Source organism: Eptesicus fuscus, chromosome 21 (assembly GCF_027574615.1).
Source record: "Eptesicus fuscus isolate TK198812 chromosome 21, DD_ASM_mEF_20220401, whole genome shotgun sequence".
Lineage (NCBI taxonomy): Eukaryota > Metazoa > Chordata > Mammalia > Chiroptera > Vespertilionidae > Eptesicus > Eptesicus fuscus.
This window is the reverse complement of record NC_072493.1, coordinates 35,338,899-35,357,727: the sequence shown is the minus strand read 5'-3', so window position 1 is coordinate 35,357,727 and position 18,829 is coordinate 35,338,899. Positions and strand designations below refer to the sequence as shown.

Sequence of the window (18,829 nt, the reverse complement as noted above, 5' to 3'; positions counted from 1 at the left end):
ACGGCTACACAATCCGACAAGATTATATTGAAGCAGATCTGCACCATGGCTCACATTTCTTAGGAAAGAAAAGGCTGTCTTGCAGGCCACAGGCAAATGTCCACATTCCCCACAGCGCGGATCAAAGGTTATTCAGCCCTGCAAAGGACAGCCTTGCAAGCCAACCGGGCTCAGAAGTTTTACCTCTTCCTTCTGGAGTTTGTGCGACCCCTGACCCCTGGGCTGGCACTCTCTGAGCCCGGTGTCAACTCCCTGGGAGCTTTGCTGAGATGCAAGTGGGCTTGGTTTTCCGGGGACACTGATGGAACATGGATGTCATTGTGGGTACTGGGGAGTGAGGCCAGGCCAGGCACAAGGACCCCTAAGCCAGCCTGGGGTTGCAAGTCCCCCCGAATACCCAGAAGAACCTCAGGAGCTTCTACTCCCGCAAAGCACGACCAGACCACCTCAACTGTACCCCGTTTAGATCCCAGCAACGCTTAATAACAGTAACCTTTCCTATGGAGCTGACAATGCATATTCACATGTGTGAGTTCATTCAATTGTCACAACAACCCTGTGAGATGTGGTGCCCAATGTTGTAGATGAGGAAGCTAGGCTCAGTGTGTCCAAGGGACTTGTCCAAGGGACTTGTCCAAGGTCAGTGTGTCCAAGGGACTTGTCCAAGGTCACCCGGCAAGCACGTGGTGTGTGCCCGCTAACCAGAGTCTTTATCTTCACATTCCCAGATGCTGGTGAAGATCTGATTTAATTCACATCTTGGCCCCGTGAGTTCAGTTTCCCCAGCCCTGCTCAATGGTAACAAAGGACGCAATCCCTGCCTCCGGGCTTCGATGATCAATGTGGCTAGCTCTCTCGTAGCACAATGCAGGCACGTGGGACAGGTGGCAGGAAAGTATATTTTGGGGCCTGGGGCGGAGCGACTTTTGAGGGGCCCTGGCTCACTGCAAGAGGAGGTCAGGGTGGATAAAACAGAAGACCAGACATCTGAGGGCCTGGGTGCTAACCCAGACTCTGTATGACACTGGGATTGTCACTTCCAAGTCTGGGCCTCATTGCCCAGTGGCGTGAAGCAGGGATGACAACCTCTGCCGGACTCCCTAACCAGGGCATTGCACTTCAGTTTACATGAGGTTTCCTCATGGATCCAGACTTTTCACAGGATCCTGCTGTGTGGTTGGGATGGGTTTTGAGAATGGGTATCCTCCGCCCTGCTTTTTAAAAATATATTGTAAAGTATTTTTTATTTATTTACTTTATTATTTTTAGAGTTTAGTGCATTAACTTTTTTATTTTTAAAATAGTTCTTCATTGTTGCAAGTATTACCTATGTCCTCCTCCTCCCCCCATTGAACCCCTCCAGCCCCAGGCCTTCAGCATCCTATTGTCTGTGCCCATGGGCCATGCATATATGCATACAAGGTCTTTGGTTGATTACCTCCTACCCAACCACCTTCCCCCGCCTTCCCTCTGAGATTCCGCACTCTGTTTCATGCTTCTATGTCTCTGGATCCACTCAGTTCATCAGTTTATTTTGTTACTTGATTCTACATATGAGTGAGATCATGTGATACGTGTCTTTCTCTGACTGGCTTATTTCACTTAGCACGATACTCTTCAGGTCCCTCCATGCTGTCTCAAAGGGTAAGAAATCCTTCTTTTTTACTGCTGCATAGTATTCCATGGAGTAATTGTACCACAGCTTTTTGATCCACTCATCTACTGATGGGCACTTGGGTATCCGCTTTCTTGTAAGGCAAATTTCCCCAATAAGCAACCTCTATTTTTTTTTTGTCAGAATGTCCTTCCTTTTTTTTTTTTTTTTTTTTTTTTTTTTTTCATTGATGAGAGAGAAACAATCAGCTGCCTCCTGCACACCCCCTACAGGGGATGTGCCCACAACCAAGTACATGCCCTTGACCGGAATCTGGGACCCTTCAGTCTGCAGGCCGACGCTCTTCCACTGAGCCAAACCGGTCAGGGCATGTCCTTCCTTTTTTAAAAAGGCTGAAATTCTTACATATTTATTTTATTATTTTTAAATTTATTTCAGAGAGAGAGACAGAAACAGACATCAATTTGTTATTCCACTTATTTATGCATTCATTGATTGATTAATTCTTGTATGTGCCCTTGTGCCCTGACTGGAGATCAAACTTGAATCCTTGGCATATCTGGATGATGCTCTAACCATCTGAGCTACCTGACCAGGGCAGCAACCTCGTTCTGATTTCTGTCAGCATAGATTTGCTTTATTTGTTCTGAATTTCATATACACGGACTCATAGAACATGCACACTTTTAGGCCCGGATTCCTTTGCTTCACATCATGTCAGTGAGATTCTTGCACGTTGTTTCCTGTATCAGTAGGTTGTTTTTGTTGTTCTTATTTGTTTTTCATTGCTGGTAGTATTTCACACTTTCATTCTCCTAGTGATGGACATTTGAACTGTTTTAAGCTTTTATTATCAATAAAGTTGCTATGATGTACAACTTAAAATTTTCTCTTAAAAAAAGATTTCTTTATTGATTTTTAGGGAGAGGGAGAGTGGGAGAGAGAGAAACTTCGATGTGAAAGTGATAAATCCATCAGCTGATTCTCGCACACTCCCTATGGGAGATTGAGCCTGCAGCCCGGGCATGTGTATTGACTGGGAATGGAACCAGCGACCTTTCAGTGCAACCAACTTAGCCACACTAGCCGGGCTTCTTTTCTTTTAATAAACACCTAGAAAAGGAAGAAAAGACAAAATTACCCAAATCAGGAAGGAAAGGGGGGACATCATCACAACTGATACTCCAGGAAACAAAAAGTTGTAAGAAAATGTCGACAAAATGAACAACATAAGCACAATGGCCAAATTCCTAGAAAGATAAATTACCAAAATTGACTCAAGAAGAAATGGAAAATCATGATAGACATATCACGATAAGAGAAATTGAATGATTGATTAAAAGTCTTTCCACAAAGAAAACCTTAGGTGTAAATCACTTCTCTGATGAATTCTATCAAATATTTAAGGAAGAAATAATGCCAATAACACATAAACAACAGGTGAATTTCATGGCATGTAAACTATATACCAGTGAAGCTGTTTAAAAAACAAACATAGGAAACACTAACCAACTCATTTTATGAGTCCAACAGTACACTGATACCAAAACCAAAAATATTCTAAGAAAAGAATTTAGGGTGAAGTATACTGATGTCTACAAAGTACTTTGAAATGAACCAAAACCAAGATAGATTCATGAATGAATATAGGAATTAATAGATGAATCAATTTGTGATAAAGGATGTTTAGTAAAATGATAAAATCCAGCATTAGGTGTTTGGGTGTTCACTGTAAAATTCAACTTTGCAGTATATTTGAAATCTTTAAAAATAAAACGAGAGAAATGTAATTATGGTGCATGACATGGTTCAGTTGAGAATAGCTTTTATAAAATCAGACAATGTAAATAATAATAATTTAATCCAAAAAGGAAAATAAAAACAAAGTTAAAAAATAGGTGGCAAGTGGGGAGAAAGAGGGAGTGTGGTATGAGAGCTCATTTTCCAGGTCAGTAGAGAATATCTGAATACTGAATACTTGAATGGTGGCATTCAGACCCAGGCCAGGTCAGCTCCAAAGTCATTCTCTTGACCAAACTCAACAAACCCTTCCATCTTGGACTCTGAGGGCCTTGAGTCCAAGGATGCTCCAGATCCAAGTGTCTGAGGGTCCCTAACTCCACAGAGCCTTGCTTGGCAAGGACAGTGGGAGGGGACAGGCCCTCCTTCAAGGCTTCACCAAAGGAGCGTCTTCTCAGTCCTTGCTGTGCACAGGAGCCACGCTGGGTTATCTCCTCTCCGGGGAGATTTGATTAGTCTGACATAGGTCTCTAACTAAACCGGACATCCTGCCCACCGTACGAGGGGCCTGTGAATCCGGGAAACCTTAATTCATATGCCACAGCGCCACCTACTGGTCAGTTAATATGGCCAAAGGCAGTAAACTAATCATATCACTACAGGATTAGCCCCATTTCACAGATGGGCAAACAGAGCTTTTGCTCTTCTCTTTTCCCAACTCATTTAATCATATATTAAATGCCAGGCACGAAGCTAGGTGTTGGGGCTTTAAAGACGCCAAGTCCTCATTAGAGGGATTTACGGAACCAGTAGGGGAGAAAAATGACATATGTGCCCGAAGAGGGTACAGTGGGGACACCGAAGGGAGGCAAACCATCGTGGGGAAGGAAAAGCTTCCCTGAGGAGGTGGTGGTGATATCGGGCTGAGTTTTTGAAATCCCGGAGGGGTCTGCCAGGCTGACGGGAGGGGCTGTGGGGGGGTCATTTGATTCTAAATTCAGAACTATTCCACAAGCACAGCACAGTGGGTGCCAGAAAGGGCATCTTAGTGAGAAAAGGTGGGTATGGCAAGGATCTTAGTGCGACTGGAGATACAGCTGCACGGGGGTGTTGGGTGTTGGGGGTGGGGGTGGAGAATGGCCCAGGATTCAGGCTCCAGCACAAAGCACAGTGTGGGCCATGATCAGCCTCCTCCAGTCCCACTGTGAAGACTTTTGTCTGCCATGATAAGGAGTCTGAACACTATCTCCCCAACAAGGGGTCACATGAGGGTGTTAAGCCAGTAAATTATCTGATGTGTTTTAGAAAAGTAACCCTGTAGATTGAGGACAGGGTGACCTGAGCATCAGGAAAATCATCTAAGAGATTATCACCGAAGCAAGGGATGCTAACTCTGAACTCCAGCAACAAAAGTGGGGAAAGAGGTCAGGAGAGACAGGAGACATGGAGGAGACCGATTCTGTAGGGCTGGGGGAACTGGAGGTGCAGGGAGAAGCGAGTGGGGTGTCCAGTTGACTCCCAGGATTCTTGGCCATTCATACACTGGAAATAATAAAGGAGCAGATTTGGAAGATGAGGTTGTTCTTGACATGTGAGCCTGTGGGACTCCCACATGTAGCTGTTCAAATATTAGTCAATGAAGACCATTGACTTCAAAGTTTGCCATAAGCGAAGAATTCCTTAAGGGGATGTAGGCCTTGGTTTTGTAATCTATATATATAAAAGGCTAAGCGACTGTCTGACCGGTAGCTATGACACGCACTGACCACCAGGGGGCAGACTCTCAATGCAGGAGCTGCTGAGCTGTGGTGACTTGGCAGCTTCGGTTCTCAGATGATGAACCCAGAACCAGAGAGGAGGGAGCCTGATTCCAGGGTGTATCACCCGAGAACAGCCCTCTCGCAATCCAGGACCCCTTGGGGGATGTCAGAGAGCCGGTTTCAACCCAATTCCCACAGGCCAGGCCAAGGGACCCCCCACCTGTGCATGAATCCGTGCACCGGGCCTCTAGTTCCTATATAATGACACTATTCAAAGCTCCTTTATTTGAGGTGCAAAAAAGGCTGCATAATAAAGCAGCCAAAACCACAGTGCCTTACAACAAGCATTTAGTCTCATGCTCATGAGCCTGCGGCTGACTGTGGTTTGGCGGGGATCTCTGTTTCAGGGTGTGGGTCAGTGGGCTTGGCTGAAGTGGGCAGCTCTTGGGTCTGTTTCACACATCTCTCATCCTTCATGATCCAGTGCCACGAGTATGATGCCTTCATCTTCTTATGGTGCATGGCAAGCGTCCACAAGGCCTAGTGAAAATGCACAATGCCTCGTAAGGCCTGGCTCCACACTTGTACACTATGGCTAATGCCCAGCTTAAAAATGTCATAGGAATGGCTGAGGCCAACTGACATCAGTGGGACAAAAATATACTACAGCCCGGCCGGTGAGGCTCCGTGCTTGAGTGTCGACCTATGAACCAAGAGGTCACAGTTCAATTCGCAGTCAGGGCACATGCCTGGGTTCTGGGCTCGATCCCCAGTAGGAGGGGATCTAATCAATGATTCTCTCTCATCATTGATGTTTCTATCTTCCTCTCACCTCTCACTTCCTCTCTGAAGTCAGTACAAAAATATATTAAGAAATATATACTACGGCCTTACATGCGCTGCAAGGTCACATGGCAGATGGAATAAGGAATTGAAAACAATAGTCAATCTCTGTGTAAATACTTCTTGTTCCCAATGAGGCAGTTTCTGGTACTCCTATGCAATATTAATCAGCTTTTTTTATTGTAAAAAAAAAAAAAAAAAAGAATCAACCCACTGTTTAGTACTGAGAAGGGATTTTAGGCACCCGGGGCGGGGCCTCAAAGAGCTGCTGTGAGATCACCTCAATGCTCCTCCTCTGGGCTTTAAATCTGTGTTGAGATCCGTTTTGGTGGTTGGTTTTTAACCCAAACTCAGTATATTTTTTTATAATATAAATATAAGGTAAGGGTAAGGTTCGAGGTGCAGGAAACGGGAGTCGGAGACCAAAGCAAGTTAAAAGAGGAAGTTTATTCTGCACTAACGAGCAAGATAGAAAAACCAGGATTAGAGGAGAAGGAGGAGGAGCCAGCCGGGCTGTCTCGCTGGGAGAGAGGACAGCAACACGTGCAGAGGTGAACGTGCCTTTTGAGGGGAGGAACGGGAAGGGGTGGTACCCAGGATACTCGGCACACGCTGATTGATGGTTCAATGTCTCGAGTGTTCTGGCTGCAGAAAAAGGTTAGGTCATGCTCCGCCCACCAGTTGGGGGAAGGGAGGATCTATCAGTAAGGAGACACTTTAACAGAGAAGGGAGAAATGTGCCTAGTAATGGCTTGAGTCCAGTCTGCCTGTGGGCTGTCTCCCACCTGGAGCGTGCAGTGGGCAGAACCAGCCACAATACATTCTGCATGGTCACTTACGGTGCCTGATTGGCTTTGTCTCGCTGGGTCATCTGCATCCCATAGCATTCGTGCTTGTACCTGTGCTTACACCACTGCCTATGGGGGTGGGCTGGGGGCTGCGGCCACTACTCAGACCCCTTGGAAGGACCCCAGCCTTCCCTTCGGTCAGTGTGGGTCAGCGTAGGTGCTTTGCTTCTGGGTAACTTTCGGTTATTTTCTCGCAAATTTATTTCAGTTCGCATTAGTCTTCGGCATTACCCTCTCTATTCATCTCCTCCGATGAGCAATCAGAATCTTGAGATGGAAATGACCAGTTAAGACCAACTCTGGCCAGAACAGGAGACCCGCATGGTCCCTACACATACTCACTTGCTCCAGGTTGTCTGGGTCTCACCAGTAGGAACGCAGACAGGTGACCGGTCATCTTAGAGCCTAGCTCCTCAGAGCCCCCGTCCACATGTGCTTTCACTCCCTCAGCCTGCAAGGGTCAGACTGACATCAAAAACAACCACCTCTACCTTTTTTCTTTTGTATTTTGATAAAACACTGAAGAAACTAGAGCTGTTGAAAGTTATCTTGGGGAAAACCTCAGAACTGGTTTATCTGGTGTCGTGCAACCTCTTACTGCTTTCAATACACGATTAGTAATAATAATCAAAAATAGTCAACCTCTGACAGCCAGCCAAGCTCCTTACATTGATTGCTCTTTTCCGTCTCTCTGCTTCTAGTCATTGGGTCAACTCGGCCTTAAATGCCCTCCTAAAAGAGGTTACTAGGTTTGTGAATGAATAAACAAGTTTATTCTTACCATATCCGTGAAATATCCTTTGTCTGTATGCGTTTGCCATCACCAAAGATAGACATCACACATAAAACTGTTGATTCCCGTGTTACCAAGTGTAAAACAGAACGTGGAAACTGAGGTGCGGTAGATTGCTCTTACGTTCAATTAAGGAGAACCGTAATTGAAATCTGGCTTGATAGGAATACAGTGCACTTGTTCTACAGGAAACGGTAGAGGTCACCTTGGCTCCAGTCCCAGACCTTCCCACTAGCTGTGTGATCTTGAAAAAGTCGTGTTACAGCCCTAGCCAGTTTTTCCTCAGTGGATAGAGCATTGGCCTGTGGACTGAAGGGTCCGGGGTTTGATTCTGGTCAAGGGCACATGCCTGGGTTGCAGGCTCAATCCTCAGTAGGGGGAGTGCAGGAGGCAGCCGATCAATGATTCTCTCTCATTATTGATGTTTCTATCTCTCTCTTCCTCTCCCTTCCTCTCTGAAATCAATAAAAATATTTGAAAAGAAAAAGTCATGGTACATCTGAGTCTACTAGTACGTCATCTACTAAAAACTTACCTCATAAGATTGTCATAAAGATGAAATGGGACGCTGTATAAGATAAATCCTTTTCCCTTGTAAAGCACACTCTTAAAGAACCAGCTTAAGGTCCTTGCTGGATAGGCTCAGTGGATAGTGTTTTCCCATGCACTGAAGGGTCACAGGTTCGATTCCCAGTCAAGGGCATGTTCAAGGGCATGTACCTGTGATGCACATTTGATCCTGGGTCTGGGGGCATGTAGGAAGCAATCAATCGATGTGGCTCTCTCACATCAATATTTGTTTTTTCTCTCTCTCTCCCCTCCCTCCCTCATTTCTACTCTCTCTGAAAAAGCAATGGAAAAAAAAAATATCCTTGGGTGAGGATTAAAAAAAAAAAAAAAAGCTCAAGTTCTCCCTCATCCACATAGCTTTAAATAACTATCATTTCTTCTTCTAATTAGTTGGCACCCGAGCCTGCAGGGGAGGGCACTTCAGGCTTAATGGGCCAGTAGGAGAGGGCAGTTGGGGGCAATTGGGCCAGCAGGGGAGCAGTTAGGCATTGATCAGGCTGGCAGGGGAGTGGTTAGGGGGGTGATCAGGCTGGCAGGCAGAAGTGGTTAGGGGCAATCAGGCAGGCAGGTGAGCGGTTGGGAGCCAGCTGTCCCGAATTGTGAGAGGGTGCAGGCTGGGCTGAGGGACCTCCCCCCGCTCCCCCCCCCCCCCCAGTGCATCAATTTTGTGCACCTGGCCTCTAGTATAATAATAAAATCATAATATGCTAATTAGACTGGACATCCTTCCGGACGACCTTTGGGACGAAGTCACGACGGCGGGGGTCTCAGCAGCAGGGACCGAGCCCCTTGCACGAATTTTGTGCATCAGGCCTCTAATATATATCTATATATCTATATATCTATATATCTATAGATATTGGCTTTTGTGGTGAGATGGGCTTGAATCCAAGAAATGGAACAGGAGAGTGTGGTCCAACACTCAGGGGCGGCTATACCATTAGATTGCTTTCCATGCAAAGGAAGTTTTACTGAACGATTGTGCCAAACACTGTTCTAAGTGCTGCGGATACAGCCATGCATTAGATTAAGGTTTTGTGTGAGGGCAGGGCTCACAACAAGTTGGTAAGGCAGTCAACAAACACTTTCCATAGTGATGAATTTTATAAAGGAAAGAAAACAGGGCAATGTGATAGTAAAGGGCGGGAGGTGTTCTAAGATGATGGAGTGAATGATTCCTCTTTCCCAGGCTAGAAAAGTGCAGAGTAAGATCCTGCCTCCCAGATGGCAGCAGGCCGGATTTGTTTGATTGACTGACTTGTAAATATATTTTTATTTATTTCAGAGAGGGAGAGGGAGAGATCGAAACATCAATGATGAGAGATAATCATTTATTGGCTGCCTCCTACACACTCCCTATGGGGATCAAGACCGCAATTCGGGCATGTGCCCTTGACTGGAATCGAACCTGGGACCCTTCAGTCACAGGCAGCAGACCCGATTTCTAATCTGCTGTGGTTGAGACTTGCCCAGAAAGAACTGAATGATTCCAAGAAACAAAGTGACTGTCAGTCCAAGAAGCCTTCTTTACGTCCTGAACTAGAATGGCTTTCGGCTGCGGTCCCTTCCTGGGCCAGACCTATAAACACCATCGAGAGCAGAGAGAACCCCGCCTCCCCACACTCCAGCGGGGCTGCCGCCCTCTCGGACGTCCTGGCTGCACCTGCAGAAATTAACAGCGTGTGAGGCTCGAGTTCCAAAGCGGCCTTGAGAGGAGATGCCTCCAAATCGCCTTCACCTTGGCTGAGGCAGAGGAGGGGCACAGCGAGGCCCCAACAAGCCCCACGTGCAGGGGCGGGGCCGCGGCGGTGACGTCACGGCGCGCGTGCGCGTGGGAGGTCACGCGCGGCGTCCCCTTGCTCGGGGCCGTAAAGCGCGGAAGGTCGCGGCCCCCCCTTCCCAGGAGCCCTTCACTCTCTCTGCCCCACCCCCTCCCGTTCCCGGCCCCCCACTCCCTTCCCGGCCCCGGAACCCCAGGACCCCAGGACCCCTGTGACTGTGGAGGCTGCTGCCGGTCCCCCGCCGGGTGTTGCTGAGCGCGGAGCCCGCGGGGCCCGTGAGGTGAGGAGACGGCGGCGGGCGCTCTGACGTCCCCGTCCGCGCGGCCTTAGCGCCCCGGGACCCCTGCGCCCCTCTTTCCGCTTCGGTCTGGCTCAGGGGTGTTCCCCGCGGCCCCTCGTTCCCCGTCGGTTCTGCCTGGTTCTCCCGGGAAGGCGCGTCCTGGCGCCAGGACTCCGCGGGCCCGGGCGAGTCTCTGCGGCGGTGCCCGGGGCGGCGGAGGTTGTCCGGGCCCCGGGGACCCGTAAGCGGCTGCCGCGCACCCGCTCCCCAGCGTCCGCGGTGACCTCGCTTCGGGCTCCCCGCCTCGGGCTCGCCCAGCCCCGCAGCGCAGATGAGGCGCGTCTAGCCCGGTCTTCCCTCTGCAGGTGGCGGTGTTTTCCCGCGTGGAAACGGGCGTCCACCTGGGCCTGGCTCACTAGTCAGACTCTGCAGAGCCCTGCAGGGAGCCACCTGGGAACGCCTAGGCCGGGCGGTGCCTCATGCTGGCCCCCTCGGGTCTGATGTGGAGACACGCAGATTTGGTTCAGGAATCTTCAAGTCCATTTTGCCCAGGCCTGTGAGCCTGCCGCTGGAGGATGCAGGTGGGGCTAGGAGGTGGGGTGAGTCGGCCCAAGGGGCACCCTTTTCCGGTGCAAGGGATTTATAATAATTTCTTAAACTTGCCTGATCACCTGGCACACTTGTGTGAAAAACACAGCACCCTGAAGCAGGAGGATCAGACCCTCCAGAGAGGGAGCCGGGCAGGGAGTGAGTGTGTGTGTGTGTGTGTGTGTGTGTGTGTGTGTGTGTGTACAGAAGTGTCCCAGGTGGCTCTTATGCGGAGGCAGGTGTGGGAAGTGCTCTCTTGATCTGTAGTCCCGTTTTCCTTGGGGCCCGCAGCCCACGAGTGCACTAGGCTGTATCACACAGAGGAACCACTCAGAGGGAGTTGGAGCTAGCCTCTTGCTCTTGGTGAGAGCAGATCTGAACCAGCCCAGTACTGAAGTTGTTTAGCAGAAATTATTCCTCTCGGCAGAGAATATTATACAGTTTATTATTTTTTTAATGCAATGTATTTTGCCTTTGACATCTTAAGTGTCTTCCTTACTTGTTTTCCTTCCGTTGCTATCAAACCTTGCTTTGCTTTTGCTACCAAACCTACTAGAATAGACTCCAGTTCCTTCTTTTCCTTTGTTGTTTGCATCTGTTTTGAATCTGCCTTCCTTCCTTCCTCCCTACTTTCTTTTCTTCCTTTCTTTCTCTCCCTCGCATTTTACTGACTGCTTTTACTGACTGTTGAAGGCCATGATAAACTCATTTGTTATTATGTTTCTTCTGTCATCTTTGCAATTCTCTTTTCTCTGTTGGGGATGTGCCATGTGTCCTCGTAGCTACCCTTTCTTTACTCATCTGGTTTAATTTTATTTTTTTTTTAAGTATATATGTTTTTATTGATTTCAGAGAAAGGAAATGAGAGGCATAGAAACATCAATAATGAGAGAGAATCATTGATAGGATGCCTCCTGCACGCCCCCTACGGGGATTGAACCCGTAAACTGGGCAGGTTCCTGGACAGGGAAGTGAACCTAGACCTCTTGGTTCATGGGTCCACACTCAACCACTGAACCACACTGGCTGGGCCAATTTTATTCTTTTTTCTTTTTTAATTAAAAAAGTTTTTAGCCTTGGCCAGGTGGCTCAGTTAGTTGGAGTATTGTCATGTGCAAACATGTCCACACCGTTGCATGTTTGATTCCCGGTCAGGGCACATACCTAGGTTTTGGGTTGGCAACCAAAAGATGTTTCTCACATCAATGTTTCTCTCTCTCTCTCTTCTCTCTCTCTCTCTCTCTCTCTTCCTCTCTCTAAAATAAATAATAAAATAAAATCAATGAGGACATATGCTCAGATGAGGATTTTTTTTTAATTAAAAAAATTTCAAAATTATAGTTTGATATACAATATTATATTACTTTCAGGTGTACAACATAGTAGACATTTATATAACTTATAAAGTGATCACCCCAATAAGTCTAGTACCCAATTGACACCATACATAGTTATTACAATATTATTGACTATATTTCCTATGCTGTACTTTACACCTCCATTACTGTCTTATAACTGTATATTTGTACTTTTTTGTACTTGTTGTTAATCCTCACTTGATATTTTTTCCATTTATTTTATTTTTTTCCATTTTTTTATTAAGGTATTATATGTGTACATATCTTATCATTGTCCCCCTCCATTTATTTTATTTTTTTTCATATTTTATTGATTTCATAGAGGAAGGGAGAGGGAGATTAGAAACATCAGTGATGAGAAAAAATCATTGACTGGCTGCCTCCTGCACTCCCCCTAATGGGGATCGAGTGCAACCCAGGAATGTGCCCTTGACTGGAATCGAACCTGGGACCCTTCAGTCTGCAGGCTGACGCTCTATCCACTGAGCCTAACCGCCTAGGGCTCCTTCCATTTATTTTTATCTTTTTCAGTTCTTTTTTATTTTTATTTTTTTTTCTCTCTCTCTCCCTCTCTCTTTTTTCCAGCTGTGACTCCCGACAGGATCCAAAGAGTAATTTTACCAGCTCTTCTGAGTTTTATGGAGACTTACTTTACCCTTTTGTGTTAGCCTCTTTTAAAAAAAATATATTTTTATTGATTTCAGAGAGAAAGGGAGAGGGAGAGAGAGATAGAAATATCAATGATGAGAGAGAATCATTGATCAGCTGCCTCCTGCACACCCTACACTGGGGACCTAGCCCACAACCCGGGCATGTCCCCTGACCGAGAATCGAACCATGACCTCCTTGTTCATAGGTCGCCACTTATCCACTGAGCCACTCTGGAGGGTTATGTTAGCATCTTAAGGCACTGTGTGAACCTTAAGGATCACAGGAAAGGGCGTTCAGTTTCTTTTTTCATTGTCTTATAGCTTTCCAAATACAAGTCTTTTAATTCTTTCATTAAAATATTCTTTGGGCCCTAGCCGGTTTGGCTCAGTGGATAGAGCATCGGCCTGTGTACTAACGGGTCCCAGGGTCAATTCTGGCCAAGGGCACATGCCCAGGTTGCGGCTCGACCCCTCCCTCACCCCCTGAGTAGAGGGTGTGCAGAAGGCAGCCAATCAATGATTTGCTCTCATCATTGCTGTTTCTATCTCTCTCTCTCCCTTCCTCTCTGAAATCAATAAAAAATATATACATATATATATTTAAAAAATATTCCTTGGTATTTTGTTCTTTTTGATGCAATTGTAAATGGTATTGTTTTCTTTAATTTCTCTTTCTGATAGTTCATTATTAGTGTATAAAAATGCAACTGATCCCTGGCCCGTGTGTCTAAGTGATTAGAGCATTGGCCCGAGAGGGTTCAATTCCAGTCAAAGGCCGTTGGTTGGGGCTGGTTGGTTGGGACTTGTTGGGGCTCGTAGGGTGGGGACCAATTGCTATGCCTCTCACATTGATGTTTCTCTCTCTCTCTCTGACTCCCTCTCCACCTCTCTATACGATATCATGCTAACTACAAATAATTACATTTTTACTTCTTTCTTTCCAATTTGGATGCCTTTTTTTTCTTCTTGTCTGTTTGCTCTGGCTAGGACTTCCAGTACTATCCTATCTAATAAAGAGGGAATATGCTAATTGACCCTCACACCATCACAAAGATGGCAGTGCCCACAGCCAATAAGGAGGGAATATGCTCATTGCTGCCACACCCTCAAAGATCGCGGTGCCACAGCCACAAGATGGTGGTGCCCAGTCCGCTCAGTCCCGCCGGGGCAGCAGGCGTGCCGCTCTGCGCGCCTGCCTCTGGAGTCCCCCAGTCCCCTCAGCCCCCTAGTCACCCAGGGCCAGCCTGAGGCGCAGGCACACCTCGGATGGCAGCTACTCAGCCGCCTAGGGCCACCTGAGGCTCAGGTAACCAGGGCCGGCAGTGGCAGCTTCAGAGGTGTGATGGGGGGGCATCACCTTCCCCTGATCGCCGTGTCACCTTCTGCCCCTGAGGTTCCCGGACTGTGAGAGGGGGTAGGCCGGCCTGAGGGACCCCCCTCCAATGCATGAATTTTCATGCACTGGGCCTCTAGTGTTGAATAAAATGGTCAAAATGGACCATCTTGTCTTATTCCTGAACTTAAAGCTTTCAGCTTTTCACTCTTGAGTATGATGTTAGATGTGGGTTTGTCATATATGGTCTTTATTATGTTAAGGTATGGTTCCCTCTATTCCACTTTGCTGAGATTTTTAAAATATCATTAATAGATAATGGATTGTGTCAAATGTGTTTTCTGAATCTGTTGATATGATTATATGATTTTTATCCTTTATTTTGCTTATGTGGTATGTCATGTTACTTGATTTTCAGATATTGAACCAAGCTTGTATCCTGGGAATAAATCCCACTTGATCATGGTGTATAATCTTTATATAATGTACTAGAGGCCCAGTGTACAAAATTCGTGCACAGGGGGAGGGGGTTCCCTCAGCCCAGCATGCACCCTCTCCAATCCGGGACCCCTCAGGGGATGTCCGACTGCCAGTTTCAGCCCTATCCCTGGAACTGCTGGCTCCCAACTGCTCGCCTGCCTGCCTGATCACCCTCTAACTGCCCGCCCCCCCCCCCCGCCAGCCTGATCACCCCTAACTGCCTCTGCCTGCCAGCCTAATCGCCCCTTAGTGCCCCCTCTGCCAGCCTGGTCACCCCCAATTTCCCCCCCCTGCCAGCCTGGTTGCCCCCAACTGCCTCCCCCCAGCTGGCCTGGTCACCCCTCACTGCCCCCCTCTGCCAGCCTGGTCGCCCCATGCAGCCTGCTGGTCAGTCATTTGGTCATCCCTTGCTAACCCCCCTACCTGCCTGGTCGCCCCATGCAGCCTGCTGTTCGGTTGTTACTGTGAGGGCATTGTGACCAATTTGCATATTACCCTTTTATTAGTATAGATTGCTGGATTTGGTTTGCTAATATTTTGTTGAGAAAATTTGTCTCAAGGTATCTTTTGATTTCTTCCTTGTTTTTCCTTTTTATTATTGATTTTTTACAGAGAGGAAGGGAGAGAGAGTTAGAAACATTGGTGAGAGAGAAACATTGATCAGCTACCTCCTGCACACTCCCCACTGGAGATGTGTCTGCAACCAAGGTACATGCCCTTGACTGTGGGCACCAGGTCCGTGGTGCTGTTTCTCTGGGACCCTTCAATGCACAGGCTGATACTCTGTCCACTGAGCCAAACCAATTAGGGCTCTTCCTTGATCTTGTTAACCCATTCATTGTTTTAGCAGCATGTTATTTAGTCTTCATGTGTTTGTGTGTGGTTTTTTTTTTTTCCCAGTTTTTTTCTTGTGATTGATTCTAGTTTTATACCATTGTGGTAAGAGAAAATGCTTAATATGATTTCAATCATCTTAGATTTATGGAGACTTGTGTTGTGGGCTAATATGTGGTCTATCCTAGAAAATGTTTCACGTGCACTTGAAAAGAATGTTTATCTGCTGCTTTTGGGTAAATTGTCCTAAAAATATCAATTATGCCTACCTGGTCTAATGTGTCATTTAAGGCTACTGTGTCCTTGTTAATTTTATACCTGGATGACCTATCCATTGATATTAATGGGGTGTTAAACCCCTATTATGACTATATTATTGTCAGTCTCTTTATCTGTGAATATTTGTTTTATATATTTAAATACACCCCCCCACACACACACACTAGTGGCCTGGTGTATGGATTTGTGCACATTGAAAAGAAATTAATTAGAAAAAGTACTTTAATATCACTATTCTCCCGTCCTCTATAATAGAAGTGTCAACCAAATTCACGATCAACAATGACAGATGGAAACACACACATATGCGAGTCAACTTAGCCTTTTATATATATAGAATAAACTTGCTTAATTAGACCTGCTTTGTGATGTAGCTAAACTTTTTCCAGCCCACTGAAGCACCCCAACTTCTCTTTCAGGTAACTATCAGCAACACAGCAATAAATATCAACATGAAGCAGATTATTATTGTAGGTCACGCAGGGAGAACAAAGGGTAAAATATTTAACAGCAGTGTTTGACTATATCCTGCACAGTGAGAAAACCTGAAGTCATTTTCAAGGTCCACCATTTCTTACTTCTTTTCAGTCAGGTCAAATTTATATATAAACTTTCTAAATCTTCGTTTTCCAGCTAATGAAAAGAAAATAGGATTTTACTGAGTCTCCTATCTACCTACTCCAGGATTTCTATGAGGATCAAATGAGATGAGGCACGGGGAAAATGCTTCACAGACATTTGGTTAAAGTGTAAAATGTTTGCACCTGGCTATAAAGCAAGTTGTATTCCTGGGCTGAAGAAACTGCAAGGAGGCTAGTCGTCACCATTAACAGCAACCATTTCCCGGCTGGGCTGGGCTGTGGGCTGCATTTTGCGCCATGGGGTCTCAGCAGCATTGGCTGCAATTTGTGTGCTCTGGGGTGTTGCCGGGGCTTGTGTCCCACCTGGGGGAAGCCAAGTGTTGCTTTGTGGGCACCAGGTCCGTGGTGCTGTTTCTCTGTAAATGGCCAGTGCAAATCATGGAAGCTCCTGCGTTGAATGTCTGCACCCTGGTGGTCAGTGCACATCATAGCGACTGGTTGAATGGTCGGACACTTAGCATATTAGCCTTTTATATATGTAGATATATGTACACACATATACACATTGGGTGTGTAGATGTTTATGAGTTATATCTTATTATTAGATTGATACCTTTATCATTATGGCATGCCCTTCTTTGTCTCTTGTTACATTCCTTGTTTGAAAGTCTATTTTTCCCAGCTGGTGTGGCTCAGTGATTGAGCATAGACCCGTGAACCAAAAGGTCACAGTTCAATTTCCAGTCAGGGCACATGCCCAGGGTTGCAGGCTCGATCCCCAGTAGGGAGTGTGCTGGAGGCAGCATATCAATGATTCTCTCTCATCACTAATGTTTCTATCTCTCTCCCTCTCCCTTCCTCTCTGAAATAAATAAAAACATTTTTTAAAAGGAAGTCTATTTTGCCCAATATAAGTATTGGTACTTCAGCTTTGTTTTTCATTTTCCATTTGCATGAAATATCTTTTCTATTCCTTTACTTTCAGTCTGTGTATGTCTTTCTATCTGAATGGGTCTCTTCATGTCAGCATATATATGTACAGTTCTTGTTTGTTTGTTTTTTTCATTCAGCCACCCTATATCTTCTAAATGGAACATTTAGTCCATTGATACATAAAGTAATTACTTATAGGTAAGTAGTTATTGCCATTTTAATTGTTTTCTGATTGTTTTTTTTGTAGTCCTCTGTTCCTTTCTTATTTTCTTGCTCTCTTGTAGTTGGTGACTTTCTATAGTGTTGTGCTTGGATTCCTTTCTCTTTATTTCTTGTACTAGAGGCCTGGTGCACAAAATCCATGCATGGGTAGGGTCTCTAGACCTGGCCAGTGACCAGGGCCAATCAGGTTCCCCACTTCCCCACCTTCTCCTTCCCTTGCCACACACGTACTGCCACCTCACAGTTTCCCATTTCCCCACCTCCTCCTTCCCTCGCTGCTTCAGCACCGGCTGCCACTGGTCACCCATCATGTTCCACGCCACCCTCTGGTGGTCAGCGCACGTCATAGCAAGTGATCGAACTCCCGTTTTCCCGGTTGAACTCCTGAGGGGACATTTTGCATATTATCCATAGATAGATAGATAGATAGATAGATAGATAGATAGATAGAGATAGATATATAGATAGATAGACTAGAGGCCCAGTGCACGAAATTCATGCACTCAGGGGGGGGGGGTCCCTCAGTCTGGCCTGTGCCCTCTCTCAGTCCGGGTGCCCTTAGGGGATATTGGACTGATGCGGAGGTGGGAGAGGCTCCCACCACCGCCACTGTGCTTGCCAGCCATGAACCTGGCTTCTGGCTGAGTGGCGTTCCTCCTGTGGGAGCACACTGACCACTAGGGGCAGCTCCTGTGTTGAGCGTCTGACCCCTGGTGGTCAGTGCACATCCTAGCGACTGGTCGTTCTACCCTTTGTTCGATTTGCGTATTAGCCTTTTATTATGTAGGATATCTCTTATAGATTTTTGGTTTGTGGTTACCATATGCTTTATTTATACCAAATTATGTTTATTGTAGTCTATTTTAAGTGGATGGTTGCTTAACTTTGAACACATTCTAAAATCACTACAATTTTTATTTATCCCCTCTCCGTTTTTGTCATTACTTTTAACTTCTGGTATGTGTGTGTGTGTATCCCTTGATTTGTTGTTGGAAATATTAGAGGCCCAGCATGAACAAAATTGTGTGTGAGTAGCTCACTTCCGCTTGCCTCAGCTGGCTGCCCTGCCCATTGCTGCTCATAGCTCGCACCCTGCCCTCCACCACTTGTAGCTCTCCGCCCTCTGCGCTCGTAGATCTCCGCCACCGCTAGTAGCTTGCACTCCACCCTCCGCTGCTCGTAGCTCTTCACCTCTAGTAGCTCTCTGCCCCTAGTAGCTCACTCCCCACCCTCTGCTGCTCATAGCTCTTCGCTGCTAGTAGCTCTCCACCACAAGTAGCTCACATCGTTATGGCGTCACAACCACAGGCCTTTTATGATATAGACTAGAGGCCCGGTGCA

The 18,829-nt window shown here is 46.5% G+C and overlaps 2 protein-coding genes and 1 pseudogene across 2 annotated transcripts in view; 2 read left to right on the top strand and 1 right to left on the bottom strand.

Annotated features, from left to right (window-relative positions):
• ZFP1 (ZFP1 zinc finger protein) overlaps positions 1-18,829 on the top strand; it is an 837,904-nt gene that overhangs the window by 195,474 nt on the left and 623,601 nt on the right. The gene's annotated exons all lie outside the window — the stretch shown is intronic.
• PDPR (pyruvate dehydrogenase phosphatase regulatory subunit) overlaps positions 10,168-18,829 on the top strand; it is a 39,417-nt gene continuing 30,755 nt past the window's right edge. Inside the window, exon 1 of the mRNA XM_054710129.1 lies at positions 10,168-10,230. The gene's annotated coding sequence lies outside the window, so the exon portion shown is untranslated. The remainder of the gene's footprint in view (positions 10,231-18,829) is intronic.
• LOC129147835 (small nucleolar RNA SNORA26) lies at positions 12,760-12,863 on the bottom strand (annotated as a pseudogene).